The 24,640-nt window shown below is 36.4% G+C and overlaps 1 pseudogene; it reads left to right on the forward strand.

The window, feature by feature from the left end:
• The first annotated feature begins 17,736 nt into the window (after positions 1-17,736).
• LOC143236453 (thyrotropin-releasing hormone receptor pseudogene) overlaps positions 17,737-24,640 on the forward strand; it is an 8,871-nt pseudogene continuing 1,967 nt past the window's right edge.

Genomic DNA, 24,640 nt, shown 5'->3' on the forward strand with positions numbered 1-24,640 from the left:
GGTTTTATGAGCACCTATACCTGATCTTTGTGTTTTCCAACCCCCAAGTTAGCTTTTTCAATATTGATTAATTTTTATAGACAGTGCGCTTCTACTTTTCAGTGGTCCTAACTCTTTATATGTCTCTTACTACAGAGGAACGTTTTAACACTCCTACGAAAAGACGTTTCTAGTCCTGATTTCTCCAAGCCCGTTCCCCTGGCTGTGGTTTCGCTAGATAGTAGATAGGGACAGTGGGAATCTTGTTAATCCATTCATTAATGGATTTAAATGGCAATTTCATTTAAATACAAAATTATTAGCCTAATATTAATAACCTTTCAAGTTGCTCTGGGGCCTATTAGGCCCCACTTTTCGTAGGAGTGTTAACCCTTCCGCTATGTAACTTATACTTTTATTTTATTCGTCTTTTATTCGCTACGTCTTTGTTCTTGGTGCTGTTGAAGCAATAGTCGTATTATTATAAACGCACACAAAAACTTTAATAGCCTATTAATAATAAAAATCTCTAAATAACAAAGTATCAGTTTTTTTATAAGAGAATGAAGACTTCAGTTATTAGATGTTAACAAACTAACAATGTCTAGAAACATAAAATCAGCTCCTAATGTCAGACTGCATTTGTGAAAACAATGTTATTTTTTTAGATGGGAAGTTATTCAAAACAACGAAGGCACACAGGTCCTTCTGGATGCATGCAACGTATCTACACAATTTGAGAAAGTTTAGTTGGAAGTATCTTAAACTCTAGCCACGTATTTAATCTGTTTTGCTGTAGTCGATGATCTCGCATCCTTGCAATAACTCTGCAGAGTAGTTTCCGTTACAAGAGGCTCTTGAAGCTGTCATACCCAAAACACACAACTACTTCCTGCACGATGATGATGGTTTTTCAGCTCAGTTTTCAGCAGTGATCTGAGTGTATGAGTTGTTTGTGAATTTCGTGCAAAGCTTCCAGAGGGCTATCTGCACTATCCGTCCCTAATTTAGCAGTGTAAGACTAAAGGGAAGGCAGCAAGTCGTCACCATCAGCCGCCAACTATTGGGCTACTCTTTTACCAACGAATAGTGGGATTGACCGTCACATTATAAAGCCCTCACGGCTGAAAGGACGAGCATGTTTGGTGTGACGAGGATTCGAACCTGCGACCCTCGGATTACGAGTCTAACGCCTTAACCTATCTGGCCATGTCGGGCCCTGACTGTAGGAATATTTTAAGTCGAAACAGACTGACAAATGTCATTCCCCCACGACTTTATACGGTATGTGGCTGTGAAGAGAATTCCTGATTTGAATATTCAAAATTTGAATACGAAACGAAAACAGAGGTCATTTGACTTCGCTAAGATCCAGACGAGTTCCATTGTGATTAACAAAAGGTTATCATTGGACATGAAAAGTTGTTTTTCTTTTATGTAATAGTAAAAAAAAATCTGTAAAACACAAAATGTGAAACCGCAAGTTGGCACATATTTTCATGTAGGCCTACCAAGCCATCGTGCCAAATTTAGCGAAGATTCATAAAATCACAGAGCGTAAAATGTGAAACCGTAAGTTGAAAGGTATCTTCACGTGGGCTTAACAAACCTTCATGCCAATTTTAGTGAAGATCCATCAAAAAGGACAAAAATGCCCAAGAAACCGCCGAATGCGAAACACAAAACTAAAAAATTATATGTACCCCTGCACGAACCTAATAAATCTCCATACCAATTACATAGATATATAACACGTTTCTACTCCTGTTGATTTCTCTAAGCCCGTTCTCTTGACTGTGGTTTCACTAGATAGTAGATAGGGACAGAGAGAATCTCGTTTTTTTTTATTTTCTCAAAACAGCTACACGAGGGCTATCTGAGCTAGCCGTCCCTAATTTAGCAGTCTAAGACTACAGAGAAGGCAGCTAGTCATAACTACCTACCGCCAACTCTTGGACTACTCTTTTAGCAAAGAATAGTGTGATTGACCGTCATATTACAATGCCCTCACGGCTGAAAGGGCGAGCATGTTTGGTGTGACGGGGATTCGAACCCGCGACGCTCTGATTACGATTCTAACGCCTTTACCCTTTCTAACGAAACTTTTCATAGTTTCTCCGTACATTATAAATTGTTTTCTATACATTGAACAAATATTTATTATGAACACCTAGCATCCATACAGCGATTATCAATATCGATTATTTCCAAAGATAAGTAGTTATATTAAATAAAATTGTTTCACAATGTCCAGTATTTCCATCGACAAGTGGTTGTTAAACAAAAGCACTTCACAATGTCCGGTATTTCCAACGAGAAGTGGTTATGTTAACAAAAGCACTTCACAATGACCATATTTTTATCGATAAGTAATTATATTAAACAAAAGCACTTCACAATGTCCAGTATTTCCATCGACAAGTGGTTGTTAAACAAAAGCACTTCACAATGTCTAGTATTTCCATCGACAAGTGGTTGTTAAACAAAAGCACTTCACAATGTCCAGTATTTCCATCGACAAGTGGTTGTTAAACAAAAGCACTTCACAATGTCCAGTATTTCCAACGACAAGTGGTTGTTAAACAAAACCACTTCATAATGTCCATATTTCCAACGACAAGTGGTTATGTTAACAAAAGCACTTCAAAATGACCATATTTTTATCGATAAGTAATTATATTAAACAAAAGCACTTCACAATGTCCAGTATTTCCATCGACAAGTGGTTGTTAAACAAAAGCACTTCACAATGTCCAGTATTTCCATCGACAAGTGGTTGTTAAACAAAAGCACTTCACAATGTCCAGTATTTCCATCGACAAGTGGTTGTTAAACAAAAGCACTTCACAATGTCCAGTATTTCCAACGACAAGTGGTTGTTAAACAAAACCACTTCACAATGTCCATATTTCCAACGACAAGTGGTTATGTTAACAAAAGCACTTCACAATGCCCAGTATTTCTATCGATAAGTATTAAATAGGAATGCGTTTCTCCTGTAAATTACATTCAGTAAAAATGAGTTTTATAAAACAAAAAGAGTGAACGAAACATTATACGCAACCAGAATTTAATGAGAATTGTTTAACACAATGCAACCTAATATAAAATATTACAGATAAATGAAAATGGAGGAAAATATTGATTTTCTTTTGTTTACTATTAAGAAAACTACTTTTGCAGAAAATAGTAACAATCTAGTGTTAAAGCTTGGTTCAAGAGCGAAACGATGAAAGGTGTCCTTTTAATAGAACACAGAGAAGATTCTACACGACGCAAAGTCGCCTTTTACCCATTAGGTAAACGGAGATAAAAAAGAAAAGAAATTGTCTCTAATAGCAATTGCACTTACGGCTTTACTTCAACTGCATCATATACTACTGAAGACAGCGTAACTTTGGTAACAATTGACGCATCATTCTCGTTTCCAGAGTAGTACCATAAATACGATTTAGAAAGATAATGATTGATGTTGTGATGTCTGATAAGAGACAAATCAAACTTAGAAAATTAGGGCGTGCTTTAGATGGATAGTTTAGGTTTACCAATATTCTGACTGGAAGAAATACACTGTTGTATTAAGTCTTTTGTTTTCGGAGAATTACCGTTTTGTGTCATTTAACAGACAAGAATTTAAGGCTTAATATTAAACCGATAATCTTAAACCGAGATCTCTGTATCGTTAGTTATGTGATTATTATGAGAGATCCTTGAAGAATAAAGCTGGTTTTACTTATCACATGTGGTGGAACAGTTGCTATATCCTGCTTCAATTCTACTGATTTTTTAAAATTTTGTTAAGGCACTTTTAAATATGAAATTATATAGACTTGAACACCCGTTCATCAACTGAATTATTTCTCGTCCAAATATGAGGTTTCTGAATACGTACATCAGTTGATACACCAGCTGTTTGTTGTTTTCAAGATATTAATTCTTATAAAGATTGTACCTATACCACTGAATAGGCCTCACCTCTTCTGAAACCTATAGGTTACCTTGGCAGATATGAGAAAGAAATAGCTACACAAGCTGTTATCGTTTTCATGACCAACCTTACAGCATAAACATGGAATATCATCTCTTCTTTTCACCAATATTTCTGATTAACTTCAGTACATTACCAGAAGAGGTTGTGTTCTGTGGTACCAGCATGTTCAACCAACATGTGAATGTTAGTCACACCAATATTTCTGATTAACTTCAGTACATTACCAGAAGAGGTCGCGTTCTGTGGTACCAGCATGTTCAACCAACATGTGAATGTTAGTCACGTTAGCCACTTTCTTATGTAAAGGAAGACATAACTGGCTCTCTTACATTTTAATTTAATCTTGGTTAAACAGCGAAATACAACCGCAGGAAGTCAAGCAGTGGATGTCAAAGAAACCACAGATGTATACTATACATGATTTGGTGGTGTTATCTCTCCAACATTGTTATCACTAGGAGACATGGGATGCAGTATATACAAAATCAAGGCAAGCACACCTGTCATGGGAAATATAGGGAAGATATATTAGTATGTGCCATCGATTGTATGGCGCAACGTTCACGTACACATGGTATTCCATAGGATCTACGACTCAAAATGGAATGATTAAGAAAGAAACCGAAAGATTTTCTCAACTCTCCATCTAGCGCCTCGTACAGGACAGACAGCTCTCGGCTAGTACAACGGTAAGTCTACGGATTTACAACGCTAAAATCAAGGGATTCAATTTCCCTCGACGGACTCAGCAGATAGCCTAACGTGGCTTTGCTTTAAGAAAAACACAGAAACACACGTATAGGACAGACATAAAGCTGCACGGGCTATGTAGGCACTTTGAGAATTATTTTTAATATCTCTGATTTATGTCGTGTTCTTTCACAAATCCCCAAAGGTGGAGCATGTCAGGGAACCATTACCGAATGATTCCATGACCACGTGCTATGATTTCCCCCTTTATAATCTTATAAAGATCGTGTTCGTTAACAAAAAAAAAAACAACAACATGTGTTTATTATTTGTTGGTCAGTAAACTAAAATGACTCATCTTGTTACTTTTGTAAACTGCCGTGTGTTTTAAAGCAGTAAAGAATTCTTTACTCCCTTTTCTCTCGCCCCCCCTCCCCAATGGCTTAGCGGTACATCCGGGTTTCAATACTCATGTTAGGCAGAGCACAGGTAGCCCATTGTGTGATTTGGGCTTAACTTCAAAGAAACAAACATTTTCTCTTGAAATGCTTTCATTTCGCACACTGTACTTATTTATATATTGCATGCCGGTGTAAACAAGACATTAACACTCAAAATAAATGTTCTCATAATACCAAAAACACTGTAGTGCCAGTCGTGGTTTGTGTTTTAATGAAACGTTTTTGAAGAACCTGAAGTGTCCAATAAAAACAAATAAGGTTGGTATTATAACGATTTTACTGTCAATATTTATTAATTATTTTTAGGTTCAGTACACAACTAGAAAATGTCACGAACGACAAACTTAATAAATTGGAATCTAGAGATTGAAATGTGGTGGAGTAAGAGATGAACGTTATGGCCACATTTTCAGAAAAAGATGAATTCCTTCCACCAATCAATAGGGCATTCTGACGTATAAGACTCTGTTTCTATCACAATTTTGGTAAATAGTCGGATGAAGTCACATTTACATAACAAAATCGGTGCTCAGAATACCACTGGAAAATTGGATGCACCGGTTTTCTTTTCCCTACTGTTTTTTGTTCTCTAAACCACCACAACAGATTCCACCTCTTCTTACCAGCTGTTGCGTAATACTAACAGAAATGTCGTGACACTTCTAGACGAAAGATTTGCGTCAAAGTATACCTACACTCACTTTGAGTTTTCCATAAATTACTTATTATGATCATTTCTTAGGCAGCAGCACCTTCAATTAACTTGCAACTGTCAATCTGACATACTCGTATCAAGACGTAACTTCAGCAAACAATCGAATTACAGAACATTGTTCCTGTTCTGTAGTATAATCCAGGAAGAGACTTCGAACCTGCGTGTGTGTGGAGAAGAAATAAGTTCATACAAAATAATATAACTGATTTTAATGTGCTTTCAGTAGACTCTTCTCATGTGAATAATTGCTGTCCAAAGCATTCATAAAACATTATCATAAAGTAAGTCATACCAGAATATTTCTCATGCCTAGTGTGGCCTCGAGGTTAGTTTGCTCGAACTGGGAATTCAAGGGTTCATAGCATGCGGCTCGTTGCCATAAACACGTGCTCTAAACATTGTAGTCAAGGGAGCGCTTCAGAAGAGATGATAGAATAATTGGGTTTCCTTGATTAGAACTGCCCAAGAGTTTATGGTCGGTTGTTGATTCTCTCTAGCTTATTAGTTCAATATAAGGGTTTGCTAATCTGGAGCCGAGCATAAAGCTAAGTAATGGGCTATCTGCACCCACTGCCGTTATCGAAACAGGTTTTAACGCTTAAGTCCTGAGACTTATCTTTGTGCCACTGAAGGCTCAACAAATGCACACATATTACTCATAAAACTTGTGAGTAAATTATGAAATAAAACATACTTCTTTTCATATCCACATACCACTGGTGGCTTTGGGATAAGTCTGAGGTTATATCTCTAATAATTAGTCTGTGGACTCCACACATATAGCTTATTGTGTACTTTGCTTTTACCTTCCTCATCTGCCGTTGAAGGTTGCTGTTCTAAAACAAGGTGAGAGGCTTGGGTACTTGAAAGGTTGTGTTTATTTACAGTGAAAGCAAGGTGAAAGGATTGGATCATTGAATGGTTGTATTTATTTACAGTCTAACAAGGTAAGAGGCTTGAGTCATTTAAAAATTATGGTTATCCTGTTCTCCATGTTTATTAATAGTCCTGGTTTGACGTTGATAGAAATAATACATTAATTAACTTTCAATGTAGTTCCCTCAAGATACTGTGGTACTTCAGGGTAGATATTAATTAATAGTTTACATTGTTGACATTTTATATTCTGTGAAACTACTTCCCTGGTATTTAAAATCAAAACCTATTGTATAGTGGTTAATAACAAACAATCACATCCATATATTTTGAATGAAAAGAACCCTTGCAATCGTTATAAAATGAAGAACCAATTTATATGATAGCAGCCACCTAAACGTTTATGGAAGTAAGAAATATGTCGATTTCTGTTGAAAAGCTGAACGTTTTTGCAAATAGCTATTATAATTTTTTTTTGAAAAACAATGAATAATAATTAATTCAAGTAGTTGTTATAATAAGTGTTCGGAATTCTAGACAATGAGAATATCTAAAAATAATTAATTCAAGTAGTTGTTATAATAAGTGTTCGGAATTCTAGACAATGAGAATATCTAAAAATAATTAATTCAAGTAGTTGTTATAATAAGTGTTCGGAATTCTAGACAATGAGAATATCTAAAAATAATTAATTCAAGTAGTTGTTATAATAAGTGTTCGGAATTCTAGACAATGAGAATATCTAAATCTAGAGACGTTCATTTCAACAATATCTGAATAATATTTGTAGAGCACTTTAATTTCTGTATCAAATTAATATGACAAACCTACACAACAAGACGATTACCAAAACGGGGTCGATACTTAATCTAAACTAGTATTTAGTTAATACGACTTGTAAAGAACAAAACCGAGATGAAGTATAATTAATTTATTTGTATCCATATATTAATTAAGCTGTTTCGGCTAATTTATCAGAATTCAAAGTCAAGTTCTACTGCTTTCATTTTCCCCAACAAACTTCCGTTTCTAAAGCATTCTGTTGTATTAGTGAAAAGTGACACAATGGGATATCTGTGCTGTGCAAAACACTGGTATCAAAACCTGGATTTTTGCTTTGCAAGTGTATTACTACAGCTGATTTACCGCACAGAAAAATCATAGACGAAGTTAATAATATTTTTACTAATTATTGGTCAGAGGTCGTCATTAATTAACTTGAACAAGGTAGCTTATTATACTTTAGTGTTCAGTTTCAGTTTTGTTTTCTTTGAATTATCTTGCATTTTATCTTGTACTTGCCCCCTCCTAGTGGAACAGCGGCACGTCTGTGGGCTTACAAGGCTAGAAACCGGGTTTCGTTACCTATGGTGGGCAGAGCACAGGTAGCTCATTGTGTAGCTTTGTGCTCGCTTGTAAACAAACAAATATTTGTAGCAATTTAAAGCAGCTCCAATAACCTCGGGCTACGTACATGTATGTTTCAGCATTCTTAAGCCGAGCATGTTATAAGGATTAGCGTGTTAAATTGTAAATCCGAATATGTATGGTTCGTGTACCATTGCAGCACTTCGAAGTCGTAAGAACGTTATAGGAGCGTGGCAGAACTCTTCAATTTGATTAGAAAAGTCAAAGAGTAGGCGGTCTGTAGTGTTGAGTAACCGCTTTCCATCTGGACTGTCAGTTCAAAATTAGGAAAAGTTATGCGGGATATTTCTCAAACAAACGTTATAACCAGGAAGAGAAAATTTGAGACTCCATATAGTCTCCGCTCTTAACGTCGACTTCAAGGACTTTCTGTCAAATGAATGTCATTTAGGTAATTACCAATGACGAAAGACACGCGATAAAACTGAAAGTCAACATTTTAAAAATTTGCAGCGACCATTAATATTGTTACGCAAAAGTAATTATGAAGAATGGAGATTTAATTAACTCGTAACGTGATAGCATTATACGAATAACTCAACCTATTGTGGTTTGGTTTTTTTAATTTCGCGCAAAGTTACACGAGGGCTATGTGCGCTAGCCATCCGTAATTTAGCAGTGTAAGACTAGATGGACGGCAGCTAGTCATCACCACCCACCCCCAATTCTTAAACTACTCTTTTACCAACGAATAGTGGGATTGACTGACACATTATAACGCCCCCACCACTAAAGGGGCGAACATGTTTGGTGTGACAGGGATTCGAATCCGCAACTTACAATTCTTATTTAAACTACAGTTACCAAATAGTATAGTAAAAGAATATTTTACCAAATATAAAAACAAATAGTATCGAAGGTTATGAAAGATATATAATTTTAAAGTTATTAAATATGTTTAAATTATACCAACTCACTATTATAATAAATTACCATATTTTATCAACTTTTAAAGTTAGAATAGATCATGATAAGATACAAGACAAGAAAGGTTAGGTTATTATAAATTCCCTGAAGTAAACAATAACAACGAATAATTACCGAAACCTTTGAACAATACTAACAAGGTATCTTAACGAAGCAAGCCCATAATTGTAAGAAACGCAAGAGCACGTGATTAACTACTACCTTCTCCATAAAATCGAGGAAAGCGATCTGTAACTAGTGAGAGAAATCCCATTTTGTTATATATATATTTTTATTACACACTCTACGTCTGAGTGTACTACAGTTAATCAAACTACGCCATAGTCGCTGTAACATTAAGTTTTTGCGTTTAAAATTAAGATTTGCAACTTATCAATCGAGTTATGAGTGTTTAAATACCTTTATGTGGTGTGTTTTAAGGAGGATAAGGTATATCACGGACAACGTGATTTACAAAAAATGGACTGGCAAATGTTACAGAAAAAAATATCTTGGTTCTGGCTGATGACAATCGCCACAGTAGTAGCCACCAGCCGCCTTTCGATACGTCATCTAAATCTTAGTGTGAAAACTGAAAGAGAAAGACTCGACAATATTAACTTGAACTCGAAATTATCGGGCGTTGCTTTACTACTGAGCTAACCAAGAGCACGAGACTCCCCTCTTAATGGTCATATATAAATTCTATAATATATTAGTATGGCCCACCATACAAAGTTAAGATAAGATCACACACTAAATCACATATTAGTATGGTCCACCACATAACGTTATGATAAGAGCACACACTAAATCATACACTGCTGGCTAAAATCTTAAGGCCAATGAACATAAAGACAAAATATGCATTTTGCGTTGTTAAAATCAACCGCTTATTTGAGTAGAACTTTGAAAGATGAAAATAAGAAAAGGGAAAATAAAAAAAACCTTTTTTAGCATTTAATAGGGGAAATGTGAACACTATGAAATTAGCCTAAATACTAGCTGGTCAAAAGTTTAAAATCGTACCAAAAAGAAGTCCTAAACAGGGTAGGAGATGCCCAACAAGAGGTCTCAGTAGTGAGTTACACGGCCGTCATTGCGAATAACTTCAAACATTCGCTTTGGCATGGTCGATATAAGCGTTTGCAGAAGGCTGGCTGGAATGTTATTCCAAGTGATGAAGATGGCTTCACGAAGATTATGCACTGTTTGGAATTGACGTTCACTTCTATAGACTTTCCTTGCCATCCACCCCAAACATTTTCAATTGAGTTGCGTTTGGGCGAATATGCTGGATGGTCAAAAAAAATCAAATTATTTGCCATGAAAAAGTCTTTTGTCTTTCGGGCATGGTAGATTGCAACGTTGTCCTACTGAAAGATCCAGTCATTTCCACACAAACGAGTGCCTTCAGTCAATAAGGATGCTCTATCAAATATGACAATGTAGCCAGCTGCTGTTTGACGCCCCTATATAACCTAAAGCTCCATTGTTCCATGGAAGGAGAAAGCACACCAGATCATGATGGAGCCTTCTCCATTGTGTCGTGTAGAAAATGTCTCCGGTGGGATATCCTTATCGTGCCAGTAACGTTGAAAGCCATCTGGACCACCAAGGTTAATGTTTTTTCTAATCAGAGAACAAACCTTTGTTCATTTTTCTACGTCCCATGTTTGGTGCTTTTCAGCGAAGTTTAACCGAGCTGTTTCGTGGTGTAGAAATGGGCGTGGCCTATAAAGACGTTTACGGTGTTTAAAGCCTTTCTCTTTTAGATGCCATCTTATTGTTCTTGAGCTGTGTTTTGCGTCCGTAAGGGCCTTAATCTGGTTCAACGATCGGCTTGTGTCTTGCCAGACAACCCGTCGAATCCTCCTGCTCAACGCCGGCGAAATTTTCGTGGGCCAACCACTTGAAATTCTCGTTTTGTATCTCTCAGGGTCTTTTAAGAAATTTGCAACAGCAGTTTTACTACGTCCAATGTCACCAGCGATGGCACGTTGAGAGAAACCTTTCTTTTGCAGCTCGTCAATTCTGCCACGTTCAAACTCTGACAACTTTTTAGCCTTTGCCATGTTTTTACCCAGTGTAACACAGGAGATGTCAGTGGGAGATGTTGACAATACTAATACTTGAACACAAATGACTAAATTTTGTTACGTGTTTACCGATTAACGCTTCGTTTCAGTATGGTCTTAAACTTTTGACCAGCTTGTATTTAGGCTAATTTCATAGTGTTCATATTTTCCCTATTAAATGTTAAAAGTTTGTTATTTTTATTTTCCTTTTTCTTATTTTCATCTTTCGAAGCTCTACTTAAATAAATGGTTGAGTCTAACAACGTAAAATGCACATTTTCTTTTTATGTTCATTGCCCTTTAGATTTTGGCCAGCAGTGTATATGAGTATTGTCTACTATACAACGTTAAGATAAGATTGCACACTAAATCATATATTAATATGGTCCACCATACAACGTTAGGATAAGAGCACACACTAAATCATACACTAGTATGGCCCACAATACAACGTTAGGATAAAAACACGCACTAAATCATATACTAGTATGGTCCACCATACAACGTTAGGTTAAGAACACATACTAAATTATATACTAGTATGGTCCACCATACAACGTTAGGATAAGAGCACACACTGAATCATATGCGACTTCTACACAAATTGACACATATTTTATTCCTGTTGACTCAGTTCAGGGGCAGGTTAAGAAGGAAAAGGAAGGGCAAATGGGTGCAATTGTGACATAGAGCAGAATGTAGGGGTTCTCCTGAGTAAGGTGAAACAAAAATAATTAAAAACCGGATATATGTCTACAGCTGCGCCACTGACAACTACAGCGTTAGTCATTCTATGTAAGCCTATTAATTTGTAATTTTTTATTAACATGTTCTTACAGCTTGTTCTTTCATTGCCCGTTTAAATATATTTGTTATTGTAATTTTATATCTATTATCAATATTTTGTAATAAAAGGACGATATTATTCATGGCGCGTTTTGGAGTAAACCTGTTATTTGTGATGACCTCCTTAAATGCGAATTAGAAGTTTATTAACAGAAAAGTAACATATGTACACATTTCTAGTGTGTAAAACACACACACACACTCGATTCCTGGCCTGGCACGGCCAGGAGGATAAGGCACTCGACTCGTAATCTGAGAGTCGTGGGTTCGAATCCCTGACACACCATACGTGCTCGCCCATTCAGCCGCGGGGACGTTATAATTTGAGAGTCAATCCCACTATTCGTTGGTAAAAAGAGTAGCCCAAGAGTTGGAGGTAAGTGGTGACGACTAGCTGCCTTCCCTCTAGTCTTACACTGCAAAATTAAGGACAGCTAACCCTCGTGTAGCTTTGTGCGAAATTCAAACCAAACCATTAGTATTGTTATTGCATAATTATGTGTAATCTTCTATATAAATATTTAATCGATAAGGTCGATCATTTGAAAGATCAGTATTGTTTTTCTTGGTGAAAAATTAAAAACCTTCAGGGTTATAAGAATCAGATGGGAAAGGTCTTTTAAAACACCAAATTTAAGTGTAATTACGTCTTAACTATTAAACTGGTGTTACACACACAGTGGTAGTTTAAGCTTCTAGCTACTTGAGGGAGCCAAAATAAAAAAGAGCTTAAGGACTCGTATGTGTGTTTTTTTTTATAGCAAAACCTCATTGGTCTAACAGCTGTGTCCATCGAGGAGAATCGAACCCCTGATCTTAGCGTTGTAAATCCATACATTTACCGCTGCCGCAGCGGGGAACTTAAGGACTCAGATATATCAGATAAGATACTCTTGAATTGTTAGTACATGTGTGTATTGTTATTAATATCTGCATTGGGCGTCCGGGAGTGATGTAACTGAAAATATCAGTCATATCGTGATATAATATTGTGATATAATGACACCCGCATATCATTAGTAAACGTTATACTTATTTGTTTGTAGTTAATCACAAAGCTACACAATGTGCTATTTGTGCTCTGCCCGTCACGAATTTCTGGCATTATAAGTCCGCGGACATTTCGGTGTGCCAATAGGGTACAAATGTCACACACTACCAGATAAAGTTGGTGGAATAACATCAGCAAAGATATTATGGACAAAGAAGGACGTATATGTGTTTACATATTAAAACAGCTAGTCTCAGTGTTAGAGACGGGAACAATAGATATATGTATTCATATTAGAACTGCTAGTCGGAATGTTAGAGACGGGAACAATAGATATATGTATTCATATTGGAACTGCTAGTCGGAATGTTAGAAACGGGAACAATAGATATATGTATTCATATTAGAACTGCTAGTCGGAATGTTAGAGACGGGAACAATAGATATATGTATTCATATTGGAACTGCTAGTCGGAATGTTAGAGACGGGAACAATAGATATATGTATTCATATTAGAACTGCTAGTCGGAATGTTAGAGACGGGAACAATAGATATATGTATTCATATTAGAACTGCTAGTCGGAGTGTTAGAGACGGGAACAATAGATATATGTATTCATATTAGAACTGCTAGTCGGAGTGTTAGAGACGGGAACAATAGATATATGTATTCATATTAGAACTGCTAGTCGGAGTGTTAGAGACGGGAACAATAGATATATGTATTCATATTAGAACTGCTCGTCGGAATGTTAGAGACGGGAACAATAGATATATGTATTCATATTGGAACTGCTAGTCGGAATGTTAGAGACGGGAACAATAGATATATGTATTCATATTGGAACTGCTAGTCGGAATGTTAGAGACGGGAACAATAGATATATGTATTCATATTGGAACTGTTAGTCGGAATGTTAGAGACGGGAACAATAGATATATGTATTCATATTGGAACTGCTAGTCGGAATGTTAGAGACGGGAACAATAGATATATGTGTTCATATTAGAACTGCTCGTCGGAATGTTAGAGACGGGAACAATAGATATATGTGTTCATATTGGAACTGCTAGTCGGAATGTTAGAGACGGGAACAATAGATATATGTATTCATATTGGAACTGCTAGTCGGAATGTTAGAGACGGGAACAATAGATATATGTATTCATATTAGAACTGCTAGTCGGAATGTTAGAGACGGGAACAATAGATATATGTATTCATATTAGAACTGCTCGTCGGAATGTTAGAGACGGGAACAATAGATATATGTGTTCATATTAGAACTGCTAGTCGGAATGTTAGAGACGGGAAGAATAGATATATGTATTCATATTGGAACTGCTAGTCGGAATGTTAGAGACGGGAACAATAGATATATGTATTCATATTGGAACTGCTAGTCGGAATGTTAGAGACGGGAACAATAGATATATGTGTTCATATTAGAACTGCTCGTCGGAATGTCAGAGACGGGAACAATAGATATATGTGTTCATATTGGAACTGCTAGTCGGAATGTTAGAGACGGGAACAATAGATATATGTATTCATATTGGAACTGCTAGTCGGAATGTTAGAGACGGGAACAATAGATATATGTATTCATATTGGAACTGCTAGTCGGAATGTTAGAGACGGGAACAATAGATATATGTATTCATATTAGAACTGCTCGTCGGAATGTTAGAGACGGGAACAATAGATATATGTATTCATATTGGAACTGCTAGTCGGAATGTTAGAGACGGGAACAATAGATATATGTATTCATATTAGAACTGCTAGTCGGAGTATTAGAGACGGGAACAATAGATATATGTATTCATATTAGAACTGCTAGTCGGAATGTTAGAGACGGAAACAATAGATATATGTGTTCATATTAGAACTGCTAGTCGGAATGTTAGAGACGGGAACAATAGATATATGTGTTCATATTAGAACTGCTAGTCGGAATGTTAGAGACGGGAACAATAGATATATGTGTTCATATTAGAACTGCTAGTCGGAATGTTAGAGACGGGAAGAATAGATATATGTATTCATATTGGAACTGCTAGTCGGAATGTTAGAGACGGGAACAATAGATATATGTATTCATATTGGAACTGCTAGTCGGAATGTTAGAGACGGGAACAATAGATATATGTATTCATATTAGAACTGCTAGTCGGAATGTTAGAGACGGGAACAATAGATATATGTATTCATATTAGAACTGCTAGTCGGAGTGTTAGAGACTGGAACAATAGATATATGTGTTCATATTAGAACTGCTAGTCGGAATGTTAGAGACGGGAACAATAGATATATGTGTTCATATTAGAACTGCTAGTCGGAATGTTAGAGACGGGAACAATGGATATATATGTTCATATTAGAACTGCTAGTCGGAATGTTAGAGACGGGAACAATAGATATATGTGTTCATATTAGAACTGCTAGTCGGAATGTTAGAGACGGGAACAATAGATATATGTATTCATATTGGAACTGCTAGTCGGAGTGTTAGAGACGGGAACAATAGATATATGTATTCATATTGGAACTGCTAGTCGGAATGTTAGAGACGGGAACAATAGATATATGTATTCATATTAGAACTGCTCGTCGGAATGTTAGAGACGGGAACAATAGATATATGTATTCATATTGGAACTGCTAGTCGGAATGTTAGAGACGGGAACAATAGATATATGTATTCATATTAGAACTGCTCGTCGGAATGTTAGAGACGGGAACAATAGATATATGTATTCATATTGGAACTGCTAGTCGGAATGTTAGAGACGGGAACAATAGATATATTTATTCATATTAGAACTGCTAGTCGGAGTGTTAGAGACGGGAACAATAGATATATGTATTCATATTAGAACTGCTAGTCGGAATGTTAGAGACGGGAACAATAGATATATGTATTCATATTAGAACTGCTAGTCGGAATGTTAGAGACGGGAACAATAGATATATGTGTTCATATTAGAACTGCTAGTCGGAATGTTAGAGACGGGAACAATAGATATATGTATTCATATTAGAACTGCTAGTCGGAATGTTAGAGACGGGAAGAATAGATATATGTATTCATATTGGAACTGCTAGTCGGAATGTTAGAGACGGGAACAATAGATATATGTATTCATATTGGAATTGCTAGTCGGAGTGTTAGAGACGGGAACAATAGATATATGTATTCATATTAGAACTGCTAGTCGGAGTGTTAGAGACTGGAACAATAGATATATGTATTCATATTAGAACTGCTAGTCGGAATGTTAGAGACGGGAACAATAGATATATGTATTCATATTAGAACTGCTAGTCGGAATGTTAGAGACGGGAACAATAGATATATGTGTTCATATTAGAACTGCTAGTCGGAATGTTAGAAACGGGAACAATAGATATATGTGTTCATATTAGAACTGCTAGTCGGAATGTTAGAGACGGGAAGAATAGATATATGTATTCATATTAGAACTGCTAGTCGGAATGTTAGAGACGGGAACAATAGATATATGTGTTCATATTAGAACTGCTAGTCGGAATGTTAGAGACAGGAACAATAGATATATGTATTCATATTAGAACAGCTAATCGGAGTGTTAGAGGCGAGAACAATGGATATATGTGAATACATATTAAAACAGCTAGTCGGAGTGTTAGAGACGGGAACAATGGAAACGGAGTCTAGAAATGTGCGAGATTTTAGAAAGTAGAAAGAGTGAAATAGACTGACTAACAAAGGGAATAGAAGACAGTTAAGGGTTAGGAAGAAATGTTAGCAGAGTAAGACAGAAGTTAGAGGAACTGTTTGAGTACCACGTGTATAAATACAAGATTTAATGTTGGAGGAATAAGAGTTTGTTTGAAGTGAAGCAAGAAGTTGCACATGAGCTCTCTGTACTCTGCCTACTACGGGTATCGAAACTCGTATTTTCGGAGACATGCCGCTGGGCCCTTCTGGGGTGGAAATGAGTTAATATGAACACTATTTCTTGGATGAAAACTGAGATAATGGAATTAGATGAATAGAAGAAGACGTAAAAAGAGCGTCGATAGAGAAATAACGATCTGAAGTAGAAAGTTAAAAAACAGGAGTTGGTCCATGGCAGTAAGAGGCAATTTAACATAAATAATAGAGTTATAATATAAGATAACAATGACGTCAGAGTTAAATGAATAACAGATGAGAATTTTGATGAAAATACCTAATCAGAAAAAAAAAAAAGCTTTTATAACTTCGGCGTGGAACAATACAGTTAATAGAGAACTTGGTCGCCAAGGAAACCAGGCTCTGCGCAGACAAAGTCTGTTATGGAGTTGCCTCGTCAGCAAGCACCAATTGCGGCTTACATTTAAAGCTCCCAGTGAAGAGTGGGCTGTTGAGGAGAGCAAGAGGTGCTGTTTGCAACCAGATAAGTAACACTGGCTTTAAGGATCTTGGCATATATATATATATATATATAAATGTATACATACACGTGTGGGAACCATTAATGTTTCAAAAACTATCAGTACTTGTAAAAAATATAAACAAATAACAACAGAGGTCAGAGATTCTCTTCTGAACTTTTCTGTTCACTGTCAGTAACATTTTAAACTCTTACTTAAAACTATTGCTTTGTTGTTATCTTTTTGGTCTGCCTTATCTGTCTACAGAAATATCTACAATATATTATATTGTATGCGTATAGAATTTAATAAGCAGGACCAAAACTGACCAAGAAACACGGTGTGAAAACGGTTCGTGTTACTGTTGCAATATGTCTGCATTGCCTAGAAACCTCTCTTTGGCCGATGTTCTGAATGAAACTACAAACATTACAGATTACGCAGCCCCAAAATATTATTCGTTAAATTATCGAATTGTGGGGACCATTTTCCAGGGAATCATCTTTGTTGTTGGTATTATTGGCAACATTATGGTTGTCATAGTCGTCACTAAAACCCGCAGTATGCACACCCCTACCAACTGTTATCTCGTCAGTTTGTCCCTAGCAGATCTCATGGTTCTGGTAGCTTCTGTACCCAATGAGGTTCTGTCCTACTACTTGCTCGGAGACGAGTGGATCTGGGGCAGAGTTGGTTGTGCCATCTTCATCTTTCTTCAGTATCTAGGCATCAATGCCTCGTCTTTATCCATCACAGCCTTCACAGTAGAACGATACATCGCTATCTGCCATCCCATGAAGGCCCAGATGATCTGCACCGTTAACAGGGCCAAAAAGATCATCATTGGTGTTTGGGTGGTCGCCTGCAGCTACTGCTCCCCCTGGCTTTTCCTCACCAAGACCGTGCCCATATTCTACAAGGCACAAGAATATGGAAACGTGCACTTTTGCCCTCTCCAGGGAACACTACCTGGGTTATTTCTTTGCTGATCTTGTCCTGTTTTACGTATTCCCGTTGCTGCTGTCCTGTGTGCTGTACGGACTGATAGCAAGGATCCTCTTCACCAGTGATCTCAACAAAGGTTTTGGATCAAGAAACCACTCAGACACAGCTTCAGACTGGAAAAAGAATAGTAACAGAGTACAGGTAAGATAGAAACAGGGCTCGTAACTGAACTAATTTTAATTGAACAGAAAATATTTAAATATATGCATTCAAATAATAAATACGTAGTTTCTATTTTCATTTGAATATTGACATGCCTCCTCCCATAATATAAAATTAACAAAAATCCAGAGACCAATGGCAAGGGTCACGGGTTCGAATCCCCGTCGCACCAAACATTTTCGCCCTTTAAGCCGTGGGGACGTTATAATGTGACGGTAAATCCAATTATTCAGAGGTAAAAGAGTAGCCCAAGAGTTGACGGTAGGTGGTGACGACTAGCTGCTTTCTCTTTAGTCTTACACTGCTAAATTAGGGAAGGCTAGCACATATAGCCCTCGTTTAGCTTTGCGCGAAATCCAAAACAAACAAACATACCAAAATTTTGTTGAATAACCAAACTCTGATAAACGTCATCAAAAGTGACCATCACTTTATCTTTCTGTACAAGTCTTTAGGTGTTCAGGACATGGATGTCTGACTTAACAAAACAGAATTTGTATTCTGTTCTTATGAAAAGCTACCAAGGTTATCTGAAAACGCCCATAAAGTTGAACTCCTTACACTGCTAAATTAGAAGGCTAGCACATATAGCCCCGTTTAGCTTTGCGCGAAATCCAAAACAAACAAACATACCAAAAATTTTGTTGAATAACCAAACTCTGATAAACGTCATCAAAAAGTGACCATCACTTTATCTTTCTGTACAAGTCTTTAGGTGTTCAGGACATGGATGTCTGACTTAACAAAAACAGAATTTGTATTCTGTTCTTATGAAAAAGCTACCAAGGTTATCTGAAAACGCCCATAAAGTTGAACTCCTCTTACACTGCTAAATTAGGGAAGGCTAGCACATATAGCCCTCGTTTAGCTTTGCGCGAAATCCAAAACAAACAAACATACCAAAAATTTTGTTGAATAACCAAACTCTGATAAACGTCATCAAAAAGTGACCATCACTTTATCTTTCTGTACAAGTCTTTAGGTGTTCAGGACATGGATGTCTGACTTAACAAAACAGAATTTGTATTCTGTTCTTATGAAAAAGCTACCAAGGTTATCTGAAAACGCCCATAAAGTTGAACTCCTCACCGCAGGCATGGAAGCCTGTCAGTAACATTTTATAATCCACTATTACTCTTATAATGCACTTACAGTGTAAATGGTTTACGGTATCGCATCGCTTCAAACCCAGATCCGAAATCCAGTGCTCTACCACAGAGCCAGCGTGTGACAATAGTAGCAGATAATTCCTCAAAAATAAGCTAAAACATACTTGTTGTTTTAATAATAGAAAAGATGTTTTGTAAAGATATGACGAAATACGAAATTTGAAAACAACCGTGCTTTTAAAATAAGACCAAGTTATAATTTTGAAATAGTGTTAATACAGCTAGCCTGTGCGTGAAACAAATATAGAAATATATAAATTATGGTCTGAAAAAAAATTCTTATGAGTTAATAGGCCATTGTTTAACCAATAGTCCTATGTTAATTTTAGGTTTGATTTGTTTTGAATTTCACACAAAGCTACACGAGGGCTATCTGCGCTAGCCGTCCTTAATTTAGCAGTGTAAAACTAGAGAGAAGGCAGTTAGTCACCACCACCCACCTCCAACTCTTGGGCTACTCTTTTACCATTGAATAGTGGGATTGCCTGTAACATTATAACACCCCCACGGTTGAAAGGATGAGCATGTTTTGTGCGAAGGGGAATCGAACCTGCGATCCTCAGATTACGAGTCAAGTGTCTTAACCACCTGGCAATGTCGGGCCAACTAATATCTTAAGCCCAACAAAAAATCTAATACGCATTTACTAGGAAGGTTTTTTTCTTCTTTTCAAAATGGCCTGGCATGGTCTAGCGCGTTAAGGCGTCCGCTTCGTAATCTGAGGGTCGCGGGTTCGTGCCCGAGTCGCGTCAAACATGCTCGTCCTCCCAGACGTGGGGGCGTTATAATGTGACGGTCAATCCCACTATTCGTTGGTAAAAGAGTAGCCCAAACGTTGGCGGTGGGTGGTGATGACTAGCTGCCTTCCCTCTATTCTTACACTGCTAAATTAGGAACAGCTAGCACAGATAGCCCTCGAGTAGCTTTGTGCGAAATTCCAAAACAAACAAACAAACAATCCTTTCAAAATTTTGCGGGCTTATTTGTTTGTAGCTAAGCTCAAAAATTACACTCTGGGCTATCTGTGCTTTGCTCACCACGGGTATCAAAACCCGGTTTCTAGCATTGTACGTCCGCAGATATATCGCTATACCACTGGAAGAAGTTCCATAGACGGTTGACAAACAGTCAGCAGCCATCACTGCCAATTATTCGGCAGCATTAAAATGCAGAACACGTGTTTTGTAGCAACGTGTCGCGAACCGTGAAACCTCCAAACAGATATTTAGAGCACTACGTAAGGGAATCAAAGTGAAGCATACAAAAACTGTAAGACGTGTTATATAAAATATTTTACAGGTTTGAGAAAGAAGCTCTAGTGGACGCAATAACAGCTGAAAATATTTTTCTTTAGAAAGTTACACTTTTATCCGACACTGATATATTTGCATTTTTCCTGTTTCGTAATTCACTTTTAAACAACACAGAATCTTCAGTAGCAGAGACAGTAATACCAAGCATGGAGCATTATCTTAAGCTCGATTCGATTTTATTACTCAACAGGATCTCTACCAGCCTACCCTCAAACTGAAATTATTTCAGGCAAAACAGAGTAAATTAACTTATGAGACCTTGGATGTGGTGAAGTACATTAATCGAAATGATTTGCCTAAATTTAAAAGAGTAATTAGATCTCAAATCCGTCAAGAGATGGCGGACCTATGAGCTAAAATTTTGTACTTGAAAAACAACAACAAACAAACTCAGAGCCGTCTTTGAGCCATTACGCCGTGTCTGAAAGTTATCGCTGTTCAAAACAGCATACTGTCACAAATCTGTAGAATATTAGCAAATTAATGACCTTTCGTCGTTGAAAAAAAAAACGCATTTCTCAATTCATTGAGTATTTTAAATTTTGTGAACGAATAATATGTATCGATTAAGTTCCACGTGACCCTTTATTAAGGACCTTTTTAAAGTAACAAAAACAAATTAGTTATTTTTAAATTCGACTGATAATATTCAGAACCATCAGCTGAATGATTCGCATTTTTAGTCGTATTACGTAGACTAAATTACACGTCATTATTATTTCTATAATAACATACTATGAGCAGGGTTTGGAGGGCGCTTCGTGTTTTAACTGCATACTCTTGTCTTACCAGTCACATTCCTAAAATATCCTTGGTTCAAGTATTTAAAATACATTACACAGACTTAGGATATTCATAAAACAATGAACGACTCACTGAGTTAGAGACTTGAATTTCTAGGTATTATGTAACGGAGAACTGGGATAGAAAATTAAACAATGAACGACTCACTGAGTTAGAGACTTGAATATCTAGGTATTATGTAATGGAGAACTGGGATAGAAAATTAAACAATGAACGACTCACTGAGTTAGAGACTTGAATATCTAGGTATTATGTAACGGAGTACTGGGATAGAAAATTAAACAATGAACGACTCAAGTTAGAGACTTGAATATCTAGGTATTATGTAACGGAGTACTGGGATAGAAAATTAAACAATGAACGACTCACTGAGTTAGAGACTTGAATATCTAGGTATTATGTAACGGAGAACTGGGATAGAAAATTAAACAATGAACGACTCACTGAGTTAGAGACTTGAATATCTAGGTATTATGTAACGGAGAACTGGGATAGAAAATTATTGTTTCGATGATAAAATTAGTGATTAGGTTTCGCTAGCTTCACGAGCGTTAACTTATCTGAGAATGATTTTGTAATAATGACCTTAGCTGATTTCCCCATTAATTTAGTGAAGTCAAATTCTGACAGGTAATTAAAATTTGAAAGAGAGATGGCTCGAAACAGTGTAAAAAATGCCATGTCATTATTTGTGATTTATCATCCATAACCCGGATTAAGCAGTAACTGGAGTGAATGGTACGATATTAATCCTCTTGGCCACAGCAATAATACACATCTCAAAGTTTGATCTACAACGTAGAACTTCAGTTGAAAACTTTCAATGATACTTTCACTGACTTTCATGTAGTAATAAGAACGTGGAAATTTAGCGGAAATTTTTAATGGTACAACGACTTTTACATAGTAACAAGAACGTAGGAGTTTAGTGGAAACTTCAATTGTACAACGACGTTCACACAGGAACGAATAACAAAACTAATGAACATGGGACTTCGTATAGACCTAATTTTTAGCACGTAATTAGTAGAAAACTGTTACCAGAGTGATCTAGTGGTTAGCTTGCTCTGTCTGTGAATCTGAAGGTTCGTTGTTAGTATTCGATTAGAGCAAAAAAACAAAAGAACACATTTCTTCCTTTGGAGCCATGGACGAATCATAAGTGTGAAGGTCAACGCCGAAAGTTGTCCAAGAGTCAACAGTAGGTATTACTGTGCTTCATAGTCTCTCATTAAAAAAAAGAGGAAGTAGAAACGGCTAGGGGTAGATAGTCCTTGTGTATATAGGGAGATAAAAAATCCTTTAAAAAGCTCCATAACTCTAACAAGTTAGTTCATAATTTAAAAAAAATTATTACAAGGTTTTATTTCTTCATATATATTTGAATAAAACAATTCTACTCTCAGTATAGATTGAGTTATATTTTCAGAAAGTGTGAAGCTGATATATATATATATATATCAATAATATAGATATATATATCAATAATATGCACTCTATAAACGGTTTTATTGATGCTAAATAAAACTTTGTTTAACGTAGTTTATTCCTGGCAATATTTCGAACGATACATTTTGTCACATGATGAATGTAGAACTGACACTAAAGGATCTAAACTTTATTCTGATAAGGGAAGGGTAAAACAAAGCAGTAATAATCAGTTTTGTCCAGTTTATTGCTCAATAGCAGAGTAGAGACCAAAGATGTGTAAGCTAATCTTCGTGGTGGAGAAAACGTGTGTGTATGATTTTTCAGTCGCGGCAAAGTGGCTCATAGAACGGTTCTGTTTTCGCGTTTCTTTTTTCTTTACAAACTTTTAGCTCATAGCTCTGTCACATCACGACTGATTTGAGATCTAATTACAATTTTGGACTTATGAGGTAAAACTCTTTCAATTGGTATATCTGACGACGCTCGAGGTCTGATATATTAATTTACTCTAACTTAACTAAAAGAATTGCAATTTGAGGGTAGGCTGATTGAGATCCTGATTAGTAATAAAACTGAATCGGATATACGTGTACCCTATGCTTGGTATTGTTAGTGCATAAAAATATTGCTAATAGAAAGGGAAAAATTTTATATAACATTAATTTAATTTGATCCTGCCTAAACTAATTTCAAATGCTGCGGCTATTGAGAGTTCCCTCTTGTTAAAGAGATCCTGAGCCCTACTGAAGTTTATAAGAGGGAAAATATAAATATATCATTGTAAGAATGATTTTAATAAGAATTTGAATTGGATGTCATACCGCACAATCGTAATGAAATGGATATTTCACTATTTCAGTATTATTTATCTAGAATACATTTCTACTTTGCCCTTTATGGTTCTTTCATACAAAATCAAAGAGAAACATACTTAATTTTTTATGAGTTAACAGTTTGATTACCACTGATCATATTCAGTAGAAAATTCGGTATAAGCCTCCAGATTTCTCTTTAATTCAATATATAAATAGAGATTGTATTCATATCGCTAAATATTTTCCTGTAGGATACGCGAGCGAAGCTCTCAGATTTTAAGCAGCAGTATGAGGTTGTGAGGTAGAAAGGGGTGTGGAATGTTTGAGACTCTAAATGCTTTATAAAAGTGTTGGTAAAATCCAACTGTTTGATCAGATGAGAGAAGCCCACGAGTTGGCGGTGGGTGCTGTTATCTCAACTGAATTCCCTTTAGTATTCAGTTTAGAATTATTGACTGTTAGAACAGAGCCTTTGAGTAGCTTTTAATGAATATTCAGAAACAAATATGTGCCCCATTCACTTCATTGGCTTCATCGTATAGGTTTTCGGGAGAAAGACAGGATAGAAACAGCTTT

Source organism: Tachypleus tridentatus, chromosome 13 (genome assembly GCF_004210375.1).
Source record: "Tachypleus tridentatus isolate NWPU-2018 chromosome 13, ASM421037v1, whole genome shotgun sequence".
NCBI lineage: Eukaryota > Metazoa > Arthropoda > Merostomata > Xiphosura > Limulidae > Tachypleus > Tachypleus tridentatus.